Source organism: Ctenocephalides felis, unplaced genomic scaffold (genome assembly GCF_003426905.1).
Source record: "Ctenocephalides felis isolate EL2017-DRISC unplaced genomic scaffold, ASM342690v1 CF-g0.4_SCAFFOLD_01170, whole genome shotgun sequence".
Taxonomy (NCBI): domain Eukaryota; kingdom Metazoa; phylum Arthropoda; class Insecta; order Siphonaptera; family Pulicidae; genus Ctenocephalides; species Ctenocephalides felis.
The window spans coordinates 72,833,333-72,855,827 of record NW_020537324.1 but is presented as its reverse complement, the minus strand read 5'-3'; the positions used below and the strand labels follow the sequence as shown (position 1 = coordinate 72,855,827).

Here is a 22,495-nt window from a genome sequence, read left to right as displayed (position 1 = left end):
TTGAGTAATTATAAAAACAATTGAAAAGCGTAAATATATTGCGATGCAGATATTTAAAGTACCCATGAGAATTTAAAAGAAATCGTTGATTTTATATTCTCTTTCTATATACATTCGATCACAATTATTTTTCAAGTCATATTGAGCGCTAGTAAAATATATAATGAATTGCCAAACGATATTAAGATGACCAATGATGACGATAATTTAAGGGGCACAACTAGTGTGAAATTTTCAAAAAATCAAATTTTCAATTTTTCCATATTTCAATAGGTTATACCTTTAAGAATAACATACCAAAATTTTAAATCGATATCTTAAATAGTTTTTGAGTTACATACATTTGAAAGAGTGTGTGTATAGTATATAGTATAACGATCATTTTATCTTTAAACGCGTTTTTCTCGAAACAGCATTTTCCGAATTTGCTGCAGCGATTACTCAAAAACAAATGCTCCGATCACTATCAATTTTTTTTACATGTTCTATATATAGTTCTCCGCAAAATGAACTATCGATTTTTTGATCGGATCAAAAATCGAACTTTGGCAGTCCAAAAACGACCAAAATTTTGGGTGAAATTCGACTTTTTTCTAAAAAAAGCCGTCATTTTGTCAATTTTTGATTTTTTTCTTTATCGTAGTTCATTTTACAGACAATATTATCTAGTTGAACGAGAATTTTTTTTTTTTAATTTCATCCACGTAGAAGGCCGAAATCACTGCAGCAGTGAAGGGCCTTTTTTTGTCGCGCCATTGGAAATCGACGATAACTTAAAAAATATTTAATTTTTTTTATTCAAAAATTTTACTATGTATTCTTAAAACATGTATAAATATATTCCTAAAATTTTGAAATGATTGATGAAGTAGTTTTTTTAATATAAATTCCCAAAAATCACCTTTTTCTTAGGCGGTTACACTAGTTGTGCCCCAAGAAAAATAAAGAAATATTATAAGGAAATTGAATACAAAGAAGACTGAAGAGTTATATCAAGATATTCTAATTATAATAGATATTATATTAATGAAATAGTTATGAAATGGTATATATAAATTATGTAAACTGTTTTCATAAAATCTCATACCAGGCACTCCTGTCTGTCTGAGATATGAAAATAATGTATATATATAAATAAATATATAAATTTCTAAAAAAAAGTATCCTATTCATAAATCCAATTGATCTGCTATATCAACGTTGTTTACCTAAGTACTAAAATCCTCTAACTTTAACTCAATTAATAAAGTTACAAATATTTATAATATATCCCTAAAACAACTAACATCCTTTTGCACAAATTAAGTTTTGTAATGTTTCACTCGTGTGTTACTTTTATATTATATTTAATTTAGTGCTGTATTAATAAGTTAGTATTTTATATTATGTATCGTTTTTTTGAGCCCTCCTAGAGGTATATTGTAACCTATGTAATAAAATAAATAATAGTAGTCATTGAATAATGAAAACAAAATAATTCAGAAATGATAAGTCTTTTGATAGATTCAATGCAATCTTATACAGGATATATTTTTTCAAATATGTAGAAGAAAGAAGTTCACTTTAATGAACTACTCATGCTAAACTATAATAGAATTATATATTTTTTGTTTATATTTTTGCCAAGACTTAACTATAGTTTATTTCGAAATGTTTGAATGCATATATGTGTAATGTATAATAAGAATGTATGTAATTTAATGTATTAATATCAATTTGATAGATAAACAGATTATAAGTTATGATGCCTAAATAATGTATACAAATTAGAACTAAAATAAAAATCTTCTAAAACTAAAAAAAAGAAAATTAAAAAAACTCATGCTAAACATTCTTTCCAAATTAAACATAATATCATATGTATATTTCTTTCGATCTATAAAAGCAAATCGTTCATTTAATTCAAATATCTTTAAAATTTAATCAAATTCATCAAAAGTTGAACATCGCATTGAATAATTATTATAAATTCATTCTAAAGAATAATATCGTTTGATAATTTATATGTTTGCACTACTCTCTACAAAAGTATTTTCCAAAAGAAATAGATTTATGCCCAAGGGTGCTTTTCCAAATTTAATGTTAAAAATGTATCCCTATATCACAGAAATAAATCAAGATTTTGTATTAAATGAAAATATCACTTTAATGAAATGGAATCTCGTGTACTTATACTTATTACTGTGATTTTTTTTTTTAGGTATTATACTTTTTAGAGTACTTTCTAATATAAATTTACTTTGAATATTTTTCTATTACAATGAATATTTTTAAATCACTATTTCACAGTTTGTTAAAAAAAATAGAATATATAATTCGTAGCATAAAATTTTAATGCAACATGCTTCAATAAATTTCAAGTTACTAAATTAAAAATCAAATAAATGAATAATAACAGAGCTCGTTAATTAATAAAAACTGGTTGATAAAAAGTTAATCTATTGATGTAATATTGATAGTATATTAGGTTGTATATCCCTGGCATATTTTTATTACAGTTTTCTTTATTTATTTTACAGTTTGTTAAAAAAAATAGAATTGTTGATTCAGCAAAATAATTTCAGATAATTTCATTTTTTATACACACACTAGTTAATAGTGCTCGTTAATTAATAAAAATAGATTGAGTATGAAATTTATTTTTTGATAAATTTTCCATTAGGTTGTACAGCCCTGGCATATTTTTATTGCAGTGTTTTCTTTATTTATTTCACAGTTTGTTAAAAAAATTAGAATATATGATTCGTAGCATATAATTTTGCGGTGACATATGTTTCCAGTTATTGTATCAGCAATAAATATGTATTAAAATTGGAGACACAAGGTCACAGGTGTGCTATTACATAAGTCAGCAAAGAAAGAATATTTCAAACTATAATAGTAAATTAGATTATATATATATATATATATATATATATATATATATAAGATTCTATCTTCAGGGAAATATATCAATTAAAAAATTGTAAAAATTTATAAATTTTTTCATTAATCCGTACGAAATGTATAGACATTATTTGATGTCATATTTAGTGGACTACAATTTGAAAGAAACAAAAATATAAAATAACTAAACTATGTGACAATGAAAGTATTAATTAAAACTAATTTATAATCAAGTAATATAGTGTAAAATTACTCCTAATATACTCCTAATTATCTCATGATAATAATTTTTTAATTGATGTATTTTCTTTTTTAAATCTCACATATTTCAATATCAAAATTATTGAAATATTAAACGTTATTTAGCCATAAAATTATTTCCAAAAAATTTTTGGTTAAGCCATTACTAACAGATTGTGAATGTTAAAGGTATGTGATATAGAAGTACAAGGGCCAGTTAACACAAATTGTATGGATGGTTTACCCACTGCAACGCATGCCACATATAAATTTTCCTGTGGCCAATTGATAGTACAAAATTGCAAGTGCCAGCCTAATCTAAAACCGATTTCATTTAAATTGAATTGTCATGTTTGAGGTATTGATATATTATTATCAGGTTTTAAAAATTATTTATGAGTAATTATAAAAAGTGTCTAAGTGACGTGAGGCTTTTGGGAGAGGGAGGGTTTGACAAAAAATCACAAAAAATCACGTGGGGGAGGTAGGGGTCTAGTAAGATATCGCGTGTATTTAATTAAAAAATTTAAAAAAAAATTACGTTTTTTTCGTAAACACTATGAAGATGGAAATAATTCTAAATATTACGACGTATCACCAAGGGGGAGAGAGGGTCCAAAATTCCCTAAAAAATCGATCACGTGATTAATAGACGCCCCCCAACTGACAACACAAGCCTATATGTTTCAATACGTTGCAAACTATAGTTTAACAATAATAATTCTATAAGTGTAATGAAAAGCTGTTTTTATATTTTCTAAGAATAAAGAAAATAAATACTAAGACGGTTTCTTTAATTTTTTGCAGACAAAAATTAAATTTTGACCCTCATGGTGAAAAAGCATGATAAAATAAATTATACATCAAATTGCATGTGGCATGTTAGCCTCAACTTTGCGTAAGACTTCATAGCCATAATACACGTGGTATTAATTACGTCCAATTAGACCGAACTGAATTTTCTTTCCATATACAAGACTAGTAGTTCAAACAAAATTAGAGCGTATAAATCAGCAGTTTCTGCTGGCACGCTAAAATTTAAATAATTAATAATAAAAAAAAAATCTACATCATTTTGTTTACCAATTGAAATAATAGTTTATACTTCACTCACCACGTTCATTAACAACATATTGGTTAATATGTGAATTTTTCAAGGCGACACCTAACATGATGTCGACTGGCACTACACTACACAATATTGTGACTGATGAGGGAGATAAGGAAACTATAGATAACAAAACTTCATTTTGTAACCAACCGACGACATGTACAAAAGTGTTGTCACACTGTAATAAAATGCAGCAATATTTGTAATATTATGAATAAATATCAAATACGAAGTGTATGTCATTGTCATAGTTGTTACTTGGTATCGGAGAAGCAAGTGTTTGAAAATAACGTTGATGGTATAATATGATTAATGGATTTACCGGATTATGTGTCTAACGATTTAAGCATGTTCATTATATTTAACAAAATGAAAATTATGAATGTGTGTTTTTAATTTACCGGTTAACTGTGTTGGGGTTTGTGCGCATAGTTTTGTGTCGTCTATATCGAACTCATGACGAGTATTTTCGTCAACAATAGAGATAACGGATAAAAAATATAATCCGATGACGATTCAAGTGAAAGTCATAATTTTGTTACATGGGATATTGGAAATAACGTTAAGATTTGCCAAAATTTCCAAAACAAATATTGGTCGCAAGGGTGTCGGACTACAGGAGTTGTCGGTTTATCGAATGCATCACCATTAGTGAAAGTGCTGGTACTAAAATAATTAGGAGTTTTTGAAATAAATGAAACATCGAAAAGTTCGGAAACATTATATATTTCACTCAAAAATATTTTTTCATGAAAATTACGAAAACAGCTGTGAATATACGAATGTTGACTTTAACAATTACTTTGACTGTTAGTCGCCATGATTATATCAGAATAACTTTCACATGGGCAGTGGTAACTTTAATTCAGTTGAAAATGTGTCAAGAAAACTTAAAAAAAAAACTATATATTATATATTCCACTCAAAAATATTTTTTTAGGCGTATGTGTTGGTTCAACATGAAAATTACGAAAACAGCTGTGAATATACGAATTTTAACTTTAACAATTACTTTGACTGTTAGTCGCCATGATTAATATCAGTATAATTTTCACATGGGCAGTGGTAACTTTAATTCAGTTAAAAATGTATCAAGAAAACTTAAAAAAAACTATTTTTTATGCCACACATGCATATGGCCCTATATTAAAATCTTTTTTCTTGACATGGTGATGAACGTGTTATGCAGTGCAATAGTACTATCCCGTCTATAAGTCTAGGATTTTTTCAGTATTTACTTGTCACATTTTATTAATATAGCTCTTTTCGACTGTAGCTAAATATCTTAGTTATGAAATATTTTCTTTGGCTTTGATACTGTTCTTTTTCTGAAAAGGCGTTAAATTTTTTAAGAAAGTAAAAGTATGCTAACTCTTATGGAAGTACAGGACTTATTCATTTGAATGATGAAATCTAAATGAAGATAATATCAAACCTCTTAAGGGGGTATTCTAATGTAGAGCGATGAATTTTAGGTCATTTTTAAAGTGTCGTAAAAGAAAGCAATGAATGTTTTTACTATCCATTTTTTACCACTTGTTTATTAATATTATTAAAATACAAAATAAAATTTAAAAAATAAAAAAGTTGAAAATTGTAAAAACTGGCAGCTGATGAAGTTGGTGGTGACAAAAAATTGGCACCTCAGTCTTGGATATGATTTCAGCCCTCCTAGCCATCGGAAATGCAAAAAATCAAAAGATTATTAATCTACAATGATGTCGCAATCACCCGAACTAACGATGACTAAAAAGAATTTTTTTTTACAAATTGACGACTATTTAAAAAAGTGTTTTCTTACTGTTTTTTTTTTTGAGTTTCTCGAATTTTTTAAAAATAGTAAGAATTTGGGGATAATCCTAATTCGGGCTATAGATAGGTCTATAAACAAGACTCCCTGAACATCTCAAGTGAATCGGTCGATTAAAACCCGAGAAATCGTGTCAACAGTACTGAAATTCTGTTCTGAAAAAAACGCATTTAAAGTTTTGCGTAAAGCCAAACCAGTATGGAGACCGAGTCAGTAAAATGCCTATATCTCCATCTGATTTTATTTGTTATTTTTAAAAATTATGAACTTATTTTAATTTTTTTTTTTAATATATTTTTAATATACAACAGGCTCCTCGAAGCGGATTCGAAGCCGGGACCCCTGATCCAGATCCAGTCGTTCTAGCCACTTACCTACGAGCGAGCCCATTTTAATTTAATAATGTAATTTCCAGGAAATCCAGTTTGACAAAAAAAAAATCACAAAATATCCCAATAACAATAAATTTATTGTTAATACCATGATCACACAAAACTTCAAGATTCATATTAAAGATACCTTCAAGAAAAGCGTCCAACAAAATTAAAACTTTCAAAACTTTATTTTTTTGGGAATATTAATTATTGTTTATAAATCAGGAAGCTCTCTAATTCTCCTCGAAGCGCAATGCTACGTTTAATTATCAAGACTTGTCCTCTTTTTACTACAAAGACTAAGGAGCTGATTCTGCCATAAATTAGCCCAATGTATTACGAAGGGGAGGGTAGTCCAAAAATAATTAAATCGATCACGTGATTAATGGACGCTCCCTAAATTCAATCTTTCATAACAAGTATGATAACTTGATAAAAAATATTTTATTACCAATTTCACCTAAAATTTCAATAAAACTAGATCGTTCTATTATACGTTGGTTAACCCTGTTTCACAGCTGTAGCAAACTTCGGTCCGTGTGCCGGCAAAACGTCCTTCGTGCACGTTAAGGTGCGTCCACACCTAACGAACGAACACGAACGAACATGTCGAACAAGAAAATACAAAGAAGAACGAACAGGAACACGAACGAACGCGAAAAATTCCAAACGAACTTGAACAAGCGCTTAAAAGCAGTGAGCGCTTGAATTTTCGTTGTTCGTAGATGTTCCGTGAAACGTCAGTTTTATTATTGATATGGATGTAAGCTTTAATCATACGGCATTTTCACTGGTTTTTGTGTGATTTTTGTTCGTGTATATTTTGTAAATATACTGTAAATAAATTATTCAATTTATATTTTGAGTCGTTTTCTTTCCTCAGCATTCATATTCGGAGCAAGCTGAACATTCCAGGTTTGAGCTAACTATACTCAATTTTCATACTCTCATCCTCAACATATATGTTGAATGTCTATGTATGATAACAAGTTTAATATTTACTTGTAAAGACTGCAATTTCTTCTTTACTGCAGCTTCTGACAAACGTTTTGCCTACACTTTCCCAAGCATCGTTTTTTTTCTAATAATTTTATAAAATGGGTCTTTAGTCTCCCATATTATAGGAAACTTTTTTATTTCATTTATGAATGATAAAATTACGTCATTTGACCATTCCATAATTCATTCAAAATTTTCAAACTGTACACAATAATTAAAAGTAAATATTATTAAAATTTTCAAACTGTACACAGTAATTAAAAGTAAATATTATTAAATTATTAACATTATTATTAAATTATAAAAAAAATATTATTAAATTATTAAAATTATTAAAACAAAAATGTTCGTTTGCGTTCGTTGAGACGTCCACACTGCACATACGAGTTCAAACATGAACGAACAATTCCCTTTGATGTACCGACAAGTTGCGGAACATTGCTCGCCATGTTTGTTTATGTTCGTTCGTGATCGTCGTGGCGTCCACACTATGCTGTTGCCGTTCGTTCTGGTACGTTCTTTTATGTTCGTTCGTGTTCGTTCGTTAGGTGTGGACGCACCTTTAGAGTAGTCACCGTTTCAGTCGGAACGGAACGTTAGGTGGGGATATGTGTGTGCCGCCGCCGTGCAAGAGTACACGTGAGCACCACGTGCTATCTAACTAACTAGGGAATAGTTGTGTCCGGTACGGTTACTAGGTCGTAGGATATAATACATACTACTATGATATTATATTATACAATTACTCGACACTTTTGTTTCTATGCAATATTTGGCGACTGTTTGGTGTTTTATCCTGGTGCATTCGACAACGCAAAAATGAAAGTTGTTAAACTTGTTCGAGTATCGAGTATTATACAGGGGCTACCAAGGAGATCGTGGAGGGATCGTAGATTTGTTAATAATGGAACATATGTAGTACTTAAATTTACAGGCTGGAAAACGTTTATTATTACAATTTGGATAAAGAATTTAACGTAGGACAACGAAATATGGGTCTTTTTCTGAGTGGAATATATTAGGTTGTCAAATATCTCCCTTCCGCCTTTTTGTATTATAAACCAATAGCAAAAAAGCGGAAGGGAGATATTTGACAACCTAATATTATATATCAATGTATTTCCAAACTCACTTACCAAAGAACTATGCCAGAACACTACCAAAGCAAAATTGAAGAAGAATTGTATTCGTGTTACATTTACTTTTGTCATTTTTTAAAATCTCCGACAATGATCAGAACATTCTGAGTCATTTTTTATCCTACAGTATGTTGTCCAGTTCGTGTTCTGTAAAAATTACCATATAAAAAAAATTCCAAGTTTCGTTTTTTATAAAATTTTTACTTCAGTATCAGTATCAATATGAAGTATGTAACGATCTACATCAGATAAACTTAATTTTTGTTATCTTTGAGTACGAAGTCTTTTAGGCATAAACCAGTACAGACTTTTCAATATTCTTTTATTAAAACCCAAAACTTTCACTGGAAGAGTTTAAAAGTTTTTCTATCGTCAATCTAATCATTCAATCAGTCATTTTTTTTTTATGCAGATATTTTAAGAATTTAGATAAATTTTATTTATGATGACAAAACTCAAAATTTAGTCAAAGAAATGCATGCTTTGTATTAAAATCTATCCAAAAACCTGATAATTAGTGCAATAAACGGAGAGAAAAAAGGGTACAACCTCTGAATTTTTTTACTGTGATCCGAATTTCATGAAATTTTGGAATTAGGTTTTTATAAAATCGTGAGTTTTCTGAAAATAGTTTGTACTAAAGTAGTGAATCTGCTAGAATCCATTAAGATGTCTATAATGAAGTGAATACTAGATGGAATGTGAATTACTTTAATTCTGGTGGAAATGGCGCTCATTAAACCATATGATTTAAAAGAAAAAATCTTCGTATATGCTTTTTATTTGCATGATAGCTCACTCATTTTACACGCAAAAAACTTGTAACAGCACTCATTTAAAGCTTATGTTGAGCACTATAAAACACAATTTCACCGAAATGCATAAAATGTAAAACCTCGTCACTAGAGGCTTAAAATACAAGAATTAAATCTTGAACGAAATAAAAAACGACTTTGCTCTTTCAAATCTTGCTTAATATTTTTCCTAGAACACTTTATGTAATACCGATTTATTAAGATTTTTATTAACATTATTTTGTTCATTACATGATTTTCGTTAAAATGTATATTTTAGGAGATATTTGCAAAAAAAACGAAGAAAAACGCCAAAAATATATGAATCTTTAGTGGCCAGTAACTTGAAAAGCATTAGTTTTTTTGAAAAACTATAAGAGACATTTTTTTCTTATAATTAGTTCTTCTATCGATTTCCGACGTTATTTTGAAAAAATGTAATTACACAATTGAGAAGGGGTGTCATCCCCCCGGGGGGTGATGGCACAACCCGAATTGTTTTCACTTTTGAACTTGAGGACAGTAAAAAAATTCAGAGGTTATACCCTTTTTTTCTCTCCGTTTACTGCACTAAATTGACAAGCGTATTTTTCTTTAAAAAATTTTTTTTGGAAGCCTTACAAGTGTCTGTATCTCTATAACACTTGTAATCACCATAGGAGGAATGATTTTGCAGAATTTAAGCAAGTTTGCAATATTATTCATTGTAAATCATGCTGCTGAGAAAAGGTGTTATGTCACTATTATCACCATTTATTATTTTATACACTAGTGATTGTAAAAACAAATGAAAAAAAAAGGATCTGGATGGAATACGTTTTCAAACATATTCAATAAATGAAATTATGTTGGCAAAATATAATAACCAAATTTTTAAGTTTATTATATGTTATTCGATCTACGTATCTTCAATATAATCTCTATTTTAGAATATAAATATTTAAATTCCTTATTCTTTTCAAATTTTAAAATTTTGTTTTATTAAATTAATATTTGTAAATGTATTATTAATATATGCGTTTATACAAAGAGTTTTCACAAGATCCAATAATGTTTGATTAAAATCTATTGCTGAACAAACATTAATTAATTGCACTGCATTTATGCAATTACGGAAGAGAACTCGTTACTTGAGCGTATGATGCATATAAAAAATACATATATGCAAATAATTACATAATAATCGTACTAGGATTAATAAAATTTGTGAAGCATTTAAGCTTAATTAATTTTAATCGAAAACTCGAATTTACAAAAATTTCAATAAAATTACACGTGTATAATACTAATAGACTTTTTAATTATTTCAAATGAATTAATGAAATGTTTTTTCTACCGGTGAAATTTTACAAAGTACATTTCTAATTGATTATAATTTTTATTCATTAATTCATTTATATTTTTATTCTGTAATGTCTTGAACTTGATGATGATGATTTAAATAATTAACACATTTATTTTTTTGCCTTAAAGTTCTTATATCATAAACATATTTGAAACCTATATTTATAATAATTTGTATAAGGAAATATTAATTGGTGATTTTTTTTTACAGTTAGCTAAAAAATATTGTCTGATAAAAAAATGTTAGGTCTCCCTTAATTTTTGCAACAATTTAATTTTAAAAATACTCAACTAATATTCTCAGACTACAAATTAATATGCAATATTATGAAACAATAAGCATAAAAACGAATTATTTTTTGTTTATTTGTTAACATCATTTCAAAAATTTTGGGCTGTTTTCGAAAATAATATTCTGGAAACAGATGTACGCGCCCCCCTTAGAACAGCCCTTAGAACGTTCCACAGGTTGGAAACCGCTGGGTTAAACTATAATTTCTAAGATCAATTAAAATTTTCCTTGAATCTCATTATCTCGAAACATTTCTTGGAATGAATTTATGTGATGCATTATATGTAATTCGATTACTGTGGCAAATCAAATTAGTCATCTTGGTAACAATTCGTTCTCATTATCATTTATCATTATTTTGGTAATGTTTATGTCGATGATAACAGTTTCTCTACTCGAATATAGAGCAAATGCCGAAGGAATCTGCAATGCTACAATTTGCATTGGACTTTGTACATGTGAGATGCGCATTTATTACGTTCAATCTTGTTTCAGTGATGTTCTCATTGTCACGAGTGATGGAAAGTTAAATATGTGCAACGATGAAAATTCAAGTCATATATATACATCACTAACTAACATCTAAATATAAATGCTTCGACTTGCTTCCCTAAATAGAAATAAATCAGTCAATGAATTTTTAATCTCTTTAATATTGCTTATATATTCATAATTACTATTTTCTTCTATTAATGCTCTCAATCTTATTAAGAAAAATATTTCGAATTATTTCTGTACAACATCTAGATCATAGGTTCCCAACCTTTTTTGTGGCGTGAACCCCTTGCCATGTTATTTAAAAAATTTCAATTTAAATAGCAAATACTAGTGAATACACAATATTCTGCCACTTCTCCATGGAGAGTATATACGTCAGCCTACAGTAAACTGATTTAAATAAGAAACGAGTGGTGTATGGCATCGTGCCTTAAGGAAAAATTGCTTGAACTTCCCGTACCATAATGAAACGTTCGATATTACATGTTTTCAAATATATTATTATAAATACTGTAACATCGTCTGATATTTATAAGAATTATATAAACTGAATAACAAAGTTGAAATTATTTATGTCAAGTATATAAGTGAGCTTTAGAACTTTAAGCAGAATTAAAATTAGAATCTGAATCAATATCGATATACAAAAAATTTTTTTTGAAAAATAAAATTAATTGAAAAAGATTTTTTTTTCTAAAAGCAATTGTTTTGTCAATACAAGCAGAAAGTTTCTTGAATCATTCAAATCGGATGCTTAGTTCCCTCAAAAACTGCAATTTTCTGTATATTTAGCTCTGTACCTTCAAAATGGCTAGACCTGCCTTTGCCAAAAACTAACCACCACTTCCCCCAAATATTACAAATTGAGCAATTCAAATCGGTTGATCCGTGCGCCCGAAAACTTGGACGAAAAATTGTCTCAACCTACATACACATACATACCTACATACACATCCATTTTTCCTGAGGTATTCCAAAATGTTCAGAAACCTTCAAAACGTCAAGAAATGCAAAAATTTTCATTTTCGATTTTCGACCCATTACTATAACTACCCTACAGGAAGTTAATTACCTTAATTGTAAAGATTTTCCCAATAACTGGCTGGACCTGCCTTTGCCAAAAACTAATTACCACTTCTCCCAATCATTACAAATTGAACCATTCAAATCGGTTGATCCGTGCGCCCGAAAACTTGGACGAAAAATTGTCTCCACCCACACACACATACACATACAAACACACACATTCATTTTTTCTTAGCTATGCCAAAATGTTCAGAAACCTTCAAAACGTCGAGAAATGGAAAAATTTTCATTTTCGATTTTCGACCAATTACTATAACTACCCTAAAGCAAGTTAATTACCTTAATTGTTAAGATTTTCCCAATAACTGTTTACGTTCTAAGCATATTGAACTTCGTAATAAAGATTCGAAGTGCACATACTGGATATTTACGAGCAAAAGTAATTTTATTACTTTCATGAACTAGTTATCTATATATCCGTTAAATAAAATAGCATGTCGTAATTAATAATTATAGGAACTCGCAACTATCATAGACAAAACGGATTATCCATGTGCTATATAATATTTATAGATTTAAGTCCTATCAGATGATGCCTAGTAACAATGTTTTGATTTTTGATGTAGTAAACAGTCAAGTTATAAAATCGTGTGTGAGGCAAGTTAGCCATTAGGTTGGCTATTTCGCATAGCATTTCACCTGGCTTGGCTGGCCGGTTGGCTGGCATACAGCGGCGGATTCACGATGTTGCATCCGCTTCGCAGAATGCACTACCGATAGCATTCACAGTATTTGGGTCACGGCCCCGTACGACGGCGCGCATGCCCATCTTGCAACGGTATGGAAATGGGATGCTGAAGGAATCTATTACCTACTGCACAAATACTACTACCTTTAATTTTAACATAAAGTTTACAGCGTTATTTTCATACAGATATAAAAATATTCAAAGAATTCTTTTTCTTCTCCTCAAAAATAACTAGTTGGTATTGGTATTTAGCCTTGAGGCAAGTTACATGAACTTCCCGATATGTGTAAATAATCGATTTAATCAACAATAAACAAAATAATTTATGAGTGATTAAAAGTATTTCGAGTGGAACACTCTATACCAAGTAAATCATCTAATTTTCATTTTAACAAACGTTAAAAAAGCTACTCATTTTCTCAAACTTTGATGAATTTTTAAAATTCAACTACTTGTCGTAAGGCCGTAATATTACAGTAAGTTCTATAAGACCATAATGTATATCGCCAAAAAAAGTTTCATACAAATCGGCTTAATTTTTTTTTTTTCAACAGTTAATTACAAAAAAACGGCTCGGTAGATTTTCACCTAAAACTAATCAGCATCAATCCCAACCAATATCTCTCGAACAGTTTTTGATTTTTTAAAATCGATTCGGTAAAATGAGTTTAAAACTGGACGAAAAGTTTAATACTTTTTTTCAAATTACAAAGAAACGGCTCGGCAGATCGTCGCGCAAAACTGACAAACGATAGTCCACATCCAAATACATCAATGGCTTTTAAATTTCTGAAATCGGTTCAGGCGTTTCTGAGAAAACGTACATGAAAGGTCTAATTTTGACAAATGCCAAAAAAACGATACCAATTTTTGCAAACTTTGACAAATTTTGAAAGTTAAACCAATTGTCGTAGGGGCCGTAATATTTTAGTATGATCTAGAAGACTATAGTATCTACCGTCAAAAAAAAAATAATAAAATCGACCGATCTTTACCAAAAAACTAATCAGCACGATTCCTAATCAATATCTTTCGTTTTTGAATTTTCATAATCGGTTCAGAATTGCGGGCTAAAACGTGGACGAAATTTTTTTCATTTTCTGCTATTTATAAAGAAACGGCTCGGCAGATCGTCGCACAAAACTGACAAACGATAGTCCTCGTCGAGATACATCGAACGGCTTTTAAATTTTTGAAACCGGCCCAGCCGTTTTCGAGAAAAACGTCCATTTACGGCAAAAAATCTGTTCACATACACACACACACATACTTTTTCCAAATTTGGTCTCGTTCGATTCAGAATAGCTTGAAACGTCGAGAAAACATCGACGTTAGCGAATCGGATTTTTTGATGAAACACACTTCTTCGGGAAGTTAATTATAAAATTGATTTTGATTCTCAAGATTTCCGTCTTTTTTTGGTCAAAAAACATCGCCTGTAAATTTTATTGGTAATTTTTTTAATCATTATTTTATTGACATTTATTTATTGGTAAACTTCCAGGTCTCCTGAATACCTAGTTGACACTTTATAGTTACCTTGATTTTTCAATAGTCTTATTGTCTCAATTTCGGCCTACAATTTGAGATTTGTATGCATATTCATAGAAACTTTGGTCTTTAAAAAATCTGATAAAAATTGCTGTGGAATTGACGAGTAAAAAGTTGTACTCCTAGACCCATAAATACCAGGGCGGGGCGCACAACCCACAAGAGGGCGATTTTTAAATTCAGGTGAGACAAATTAAAAAATGACACTACTTTAACCCACTTGCTTTGGGTGATTTCAATGTAATCTGTAGATATTGTTAAAAATTCGTTAAATATATTATGATCATTATTTAGTTTAAGTGAGCACATGATGCACGTGCAAATCATATAATTTTTCCATATTATTTCCATAGCTTAGGTAAATACGCATCCCTTTTTAGGTCTAATGCAAACATTCTCAATATTACGGATTATAGAAAAATCCCAAAATCTATATGTATTAATCTGTGTATATTTGTAAACTGCCATCCCTTCCAAACAGTGTTATAATAATTTTATATTATATTTTCAAATTTAGAATTTTTAGTATCCAGTAAGTTGCGAGATTAAGAACATCTTAAGAAAGTTAGCTCGCACAAGTTACTCAAACATTTAATAAAATGTATAGTTCTATGTTTATTGTTTTTTCATTCTAAAAATTACAGTGCACACAAGTGTTTAAAAGTGCAGCATTTAATATTCCATTTCATTAATAAATATTCCAATAGAATAAAAAATATTTATAAATTAAATCTGTATAAAATGCGCATTAATTAAATGATAACCCCTATATCATAAGTTCCTATTCGTGTATTTTATAGGCCTTACGTATGCCTATACGTTGCATTCTATATTATACGCCTTACACATCTACCATACGCTAAATTCCACTATACACTCTAAATCCCTACATTATATACCTATACGCCTATATCTATTATTAACCTATTCCTACAATTTGCCTTACAAGCTACATTAACCCTACCGGGATTCGAACCCGGGTCTGCCGCGTGGCAGGCGACGACCTTAACCACTACACCACCGTAACGCTACGATCAATCGTGTTTTTTTCGCGTGTCGTCGCGCCATCTTAGTATTAATTACCTAATTAATTAGAAAATAAACCGCGGAAACAACAGTGCGTCCCTAATAATATTATTAGTGGGGATACCCGATAGCGTAGTGGTTAAGGTGCGCGAGTTCCACGCGGAGGTCCCGGGTTCAAATCCCGGTATAGACAATAGATAGGTAGAGATAATACATAGGGCGTAAGGTAAACCTATATAATATAGGTGAATATATAAATAGTAGAAAGTAAGATTTATAATTAGTAAAAGGGGTATGTAGGTATATAATAAGCTAATGACGGTATAGGTATCTCACACGGTATGATAGATAATAGATATCTATCTATGATATACAATAATATAATATAGTATGATAGGTAATAGATTATCTATCATATTATTAGATTAAGTCTATAAAGTACTGTAATGAATCTTGAGTACTTTTATATCATAATAAATACTTGTAGGTATTAATGAATAATGAATACAAATAATGAACTAAAATAAATATAATTTATGTTATTAATAACATAAATAAATGTATGCACTCAATGACACCCTCATACTTGTACAATTTAATGTATAGACTAGCTGTATATAATAGAGTTAATTATATAAGAAGTCAATATATTAGTTTTGTGAGTTCTTATCGAAATATATGAAATGCCTTTTAAACTTCTAAAATCGGAGCAGCCACTTTAAAAAAAAGTGTAACACCATCTGTAAATGAACTAAATAGGCAAAGAAACTTTATGGAGCCGATAGAGCTTCCCTTATATTATTATCTTAAAAAAAATAAGTTTTAGTAAACTTTAATCAATTACCCCTTAATTTCATTTACCATTACCATTTTATAACCAAATGGTCACGACCTTTTTTGAAGTATTTCGATTACCATATCTTATCAATGATTTGCATTGCATGTTTAATTTACAAGTCGGCAAAGTAAAGACGAATCGAACAGACACACGAACTTCTGGCGCATCGTTCATTTTTATACCTATTAATTTGCAACGATTAACCTTCACGCTTTTTATGCAACGCTGAGGATAGATAGAAAAAATGTAAGGTCATGTGTGGGATCTTGGCATAATTAATAGAAACTACAGAATGACCTCGGGAAATGAATCGAAGTTCTTTTGCATGCGGAAATTTAAGGTTTTTTGACAATTTGTAAAGTAAGAATAAGAATTTAATATGTTTTCTCCAATAGCATTATAATAGGTAATGAAATTTTGATTTTGAAACAAGTATGACTGGTTTTCTACATCTATATTATAGATGAGAACTTTTTTTTAATTAGTTGGTGTTGGTATTTAGCCTTGAGGCAAGTTACATAAACTTCCCGATATGTGTAAATAATAGACTTTATCAATGAAAAATAAATTAATTTATGAGTTATGGAAAGTAATTCGAGTGGATTTATCACACATCACTGAAAACGAACGAACACTCTATTGTTATACCAAGTAAATCGTCTAATTTTAATTTTAACAAACGTCAAAAAAACTACTCATTTTCTCAAACTTGGATGAATTTTTAAAATTAAACTACTTGTCTTAAGGCCGTAATATTTCAGTAAGTTCTATAAGACCATGATATATATCGCCAAAAAAAGTTCTATAAAAATCGGCTTACAATTACAAGAAAACGGCTCGGTAGATTTTCACCTAAAACTAATCATTATCATTCCCAACTAATATCTTTCGAACAGTTTTTGATTTTTTAAAATCTATTCGGTAGTTTGAGCTTAAATGTGGACGAAAAGTTTAAGACCTTTTTTCAAATTACAAAGCAATGTTTGGCAGACCGTCTCACATAACTGACAAACTATAGTTCTCATAGATACATCAAATGGCTTTTAAATTTCTGAAATCGGTTCAGGCGTTTTTGAGCAAACGTCGGTGAAAGTTCTAATTTTGATAAATGCCAACAAGACTATACTAATTTTTGCAAACTTTGACGAAATTTTAAAGCTAAACGACTTGTCGTAGGGCTGTAATATTTTAGTATGATCTAGATCTAGAAGACTATGGTATCTATCGTTAAGAAAATAATAATAAAAATCGACGAAAAACATTTTTTTTACACCTTATTACAAGAAAACGGCCCAGCCGATCTTTACCAAAAACTAATCAGGTCGATTCCCAACCAATAACTTTCGAACGATTTTTGAATTTTCAAAATCGATTCAGAATTGCGGGCTAAAACGTGGACGAAAATTTTTTCACTTTTCTGCTATTTACAAAGAAACGGTTTGGCAGATCGTCGCACAAAACTGACGAACAATAGTCCTCATTGAGATACATCAAATGGCTTTCTGAAATCGGTTCAGGCGTTTTTAAAAAAACGTCGATTTACGGTAAAAAATCTGTTCACACCCCGCACACACATACTTTTTCCAAATTTAGTCTCAGTCGACTCAGAATGGCTTGAAACGTCGAGAAAACAAAATTAGCGAATCGGATTTTTTGATGAAAACATAAACTCCTCCTTCGGGAAGTTAATAATTTATAATTGAAACGCAAATTTCTTTAAATTAGTTTGTAGAATTTTTCTTTTATATAATTTTTATAATATGTACATTTATTGTAATATTTAGGAATTAATAGTAATTCCAGGCACAATGTTGTAAATTTTCATTATTTTCTATTTGCAACCGAAGCTCTTGTGCAGTATAACCCAGTAAACTGGGTCAGGAGCTTTTTGTGTCATGGGGAGGTTTTGTCGCACAGTCGGTCGGTCGGTGTCGGTGCATGGTCGGTGCAAAATCGATGCATTATGCAACGGTCTCGGTTATATGACGTCATGCCGGGCGGAACCCGCTAGGAATGACGCAGCAAATGCATATGTGTTAAAACCGACAGTGATGTAGTCTAGTTGCTTTGTGAAATGAAAGCGACTATATATATATATATATATATATATATATATATATATATATATATATTAGGGTGGTCCTTAAAATGGTCATTTTCGAATTTCCTTGCTCCCAGGGGATCTAATGGTTCCAAATGATAAAAAACAATTCTCTGAAAGTTTTAGCTCTTAATATTAATGTTTAGATAGAGCGCAATTCAATCAAAGTTTTTGTATGGAAATAGCATGGAAAATTTTTCGAAAATTTAAAAATGTATTTTAGATGTAATTTGGCGAGCAAATGAATGAATAAACTCATTCATTTGTCGCTAAGTTTATACCTAAAACATTTTTTTTAAAATTTTCAAATTTTTTTCCATGCTCTTCCCGTATAAACTTTGATTGAATTGCGCTCTATCTAAACATTAATATTAAGAGCTAAAACTTTCAGAGAATTGTTTTTTATCAATTTGGAACCATTTGAGCCCCTGGAGCAAGGAAATTCGAAAATGACCATTTTAAGGACCACCCTAATATATATATATATATATATATATATATATGAGTAGGTTCATATTATAAAAGAAGATAATTCTATGGTGATTAATAAGTTACTGTAGTAAAATACAATTATGATGATACATATGGCTAAAATGTAATCAAAACTCAAATAAACCGTTCGAATTTCTAATTAGATTTTTCTATTTTGTACTGAATTATTCCCCTGTATTGAGTAAGATCACATATCATTCTTGAACATTTTTTGTTGATCACTGCACTAAAGTTTTTAAATTTTCTTCTGGCGAAAATTAAATATTTTTCATAAAAATTAATCAAAGGGAATTGTGATCATACACATATTCATTTGGTGTCCCTAGTAAAAACACACATGAGCCGTAATCCAAGCCAAAATGGTGCTAAACTTTGATAAAACTCCAGTTAAACGTAAACTCTTAAATTTAAATTATACATCTTTAATAGAGATAAAAAGCAATGGGATTTAAATTTTTTAAAAATTATGTGGACAGATATATGCAACACAAAATTAACAAGAAAGTTGTACAATACCGTCAAAATATGAAAGTGTCTCTTTAATGCAATCACAATTCAGTTTGTTCAATATTCCAATATCAATAGTGTAAGTAACAGTTTCTCTAAAATTTTAGTAAATTTTATCTAGTTTTTACAACGCAAACAAATTATGATGTCCAAAATGGAGATTAAGAGTGGTTTGTAGAAATTGTAAAAAAAAATGTTTTAAATCCATATATTCCTAATTATCAAAACTGCATGTCGACTATGAATTATTCAAAATTTCAATATCCAAGTAGATATAGCAGTTTTTACTAGATTTTGGTAGATTTAATCTATTTTTTACTAATGTAAATAAATTATACTGGCCAAAATGAAAAATAAAAGTTATTAGAGGATATGAAAAAATGTCCTAAATCCATATGTTGCAAATTATATAAAATACTGAAGTCCGCATTTCTGTTACGAATTATTCAAAATTTAAATATTGAAGTACGAATAATTGTTTTTACTAGATTTTAGTAGATTTCATCTAACTGATATATATATATATATATATATATATATATATATATATATATAAATGGAGCTCTCGATCAAACGGATAAACCGATTTGGCTAGTCTTAGTCTTGAAAAATTCGTGCCAATCCAGAGATGGTCGGAAAGGTGAGATATTATTTCAAAATCGCGTATAAACTTTACACTTTTAATTTGAAATTTTTTGTAGAGGCTTAATTTAAATGAAACAATGGACGGTGGTTAATACGTGAAATGTCAAATGTTTTTGATACATGATGTTCAATTACATTTAATATGATGTTTTACGTGAATATTATTTAATTATGATTACATTGTAGTAAGTAGTTATATTTATACAGAAAAACGTTATTAAATGAGCCGAAAGTGTTACCAGAAACTCAAAATATCAACTTATTTGTAACGTTAATATGAAAATGCATTCTTTGGCATATAAACACGGTGCTCTGAAAGATCTCATTTGTATAATTATATACTCATTGGTATTTATAAAACATTTTCTAGTTTATATTATTTTTTATTTATGTTATTTAAATACAAAACCTAAATTTGGTATCGATCAAAGAGACTTTTTGTCGAATAACATTTTCCTAGTTATAATTTTCCAGAAATTATCGATAAGTAGATAGTAATTTATGAAGGTCCGGGGTTAAAAAGGTCCACCACCGATGTGTCAAAAATCAGTAAAGTTAAGCATTTTTTAACAGCAATATTTGAAAGTTGAGGAAAAAAGATGTATAACCAGCTATAACCTTGATTCTTATAAATTTGCTATCGGGAGATAAAGGGTAATCTTTGAAAATCCATAAAACTTTTTATTAAATTTACCTTTAATTCATCGAATGTTAATTGAAAATTTTCAAAAAGCAGATCAAAGAAGAAATACTTAATTCATTTTTTATCTATCTTGGCAGAAATTTGATTCACTAGACATTGTTTAGAATATACCTTACTTAGCAAAACAACGTTTGCTGGGTCAGCTAGTATATATATATATATATATATATATATATATATAACAAAGTGGCCGTGGCAAAATTTTCAAGGCACTCATATAAATGTAAAAAATGTCCAAAATTCACATACTGCTAATTTTCAAAATACTAAATATACCAAATACTAAATTCGTAGCAGTCTATCTCGTGGATGGAAATATGTAGATAAGATGGTATATACTAAAATACTAAAATAAACGACGAAACTCTTTCAATATCATTTTGAAACGATTTTTCATTTAAATGGGTAAAAATACCCAGTAAATTCTCGACAGGCTTATAGTGTGTCTAATATTAATCCCCCAGGCCGATCTATTCTGGCCATTTCATAGCAACACTTGTACGGCTACAATACTCTCGTTACTAGCTCGTACACCGCCCCCGTAGCATCGAAGAGGGCGAGAAATGTACGATGCACGTGCAGCGAACTTGCGCGGGTGTTCGGCGGCAATTTCATTACGCCGCGTGCCCTCGATTCAAAACGCGTCCAGAGAAATGGAGATCGATATCGTGCAGCACTCCGCCGTCTAATCGCATCCCGTTTTGTTAAATAGGTCACGACGACACACCCACTACCAAGGTAGTAGTACTGGGATAGATATCTTTGATGAATGTGTATTTTGCCCTATAAAATTTAGTTATACTAGCTGACCCGGCAACGTTGTTTTGCTAAGTAAGATATATTCTAAACAATTTCTAGAGAATCAAAATATTAATACTTTAAGTGTATAAGGAGTGTTGTTTGAATGCTATATACAATGAGGTATTATAAGAACAATAAATCCCATAGTTTGTCTATATTTTGTCATACAATGGAGATTTATACACTTTCTATAGAAAACATAGTATAATCCATCCAAGTCATTTTTTGGTCTTTCGACTTATTGATTACGTTTCAAGTTTTTCAGATTCTTTTTGGATTCTGGATTTTGTGTATAATTGTAAATAATACTACTGGGCTTCTACCAAATTTTCAAATTTCTGCGAGGAGAGATAGAAAATATTTCTTCTTTGACCTGCTTTTTTGAAGTTTCAAGTAACATTCGATGAATTAAAGTAAATTTAATAAAAACTATATATGTAGAGCAGGGCGAGGCACAAAGGTCCAATTTGACTTTGAGTAAATATAATTATATTATGACAATCAACTAATTATATCACAACAAATAACACATATCAAAATGAACAATTATCTGACTACGTTCAGTAAACT

At 29.7% G+C, this 22,495-nt stretch overlaps 1 protein-coding gene across 1 annotated transcript in view; it reads right to left on the bottom strand.

The window, feature by feature from the left end:
- Positions 1 to 22,495, bottom strand: part of LOC113367625 (ras-interacting protein RIP3-like) — an 88,638-nt gene that overhangs the window by 11,224 nt on the left and 54,919 nt on the right. The gene's annotated exons all lie outside the window — the stretch shown is intronic.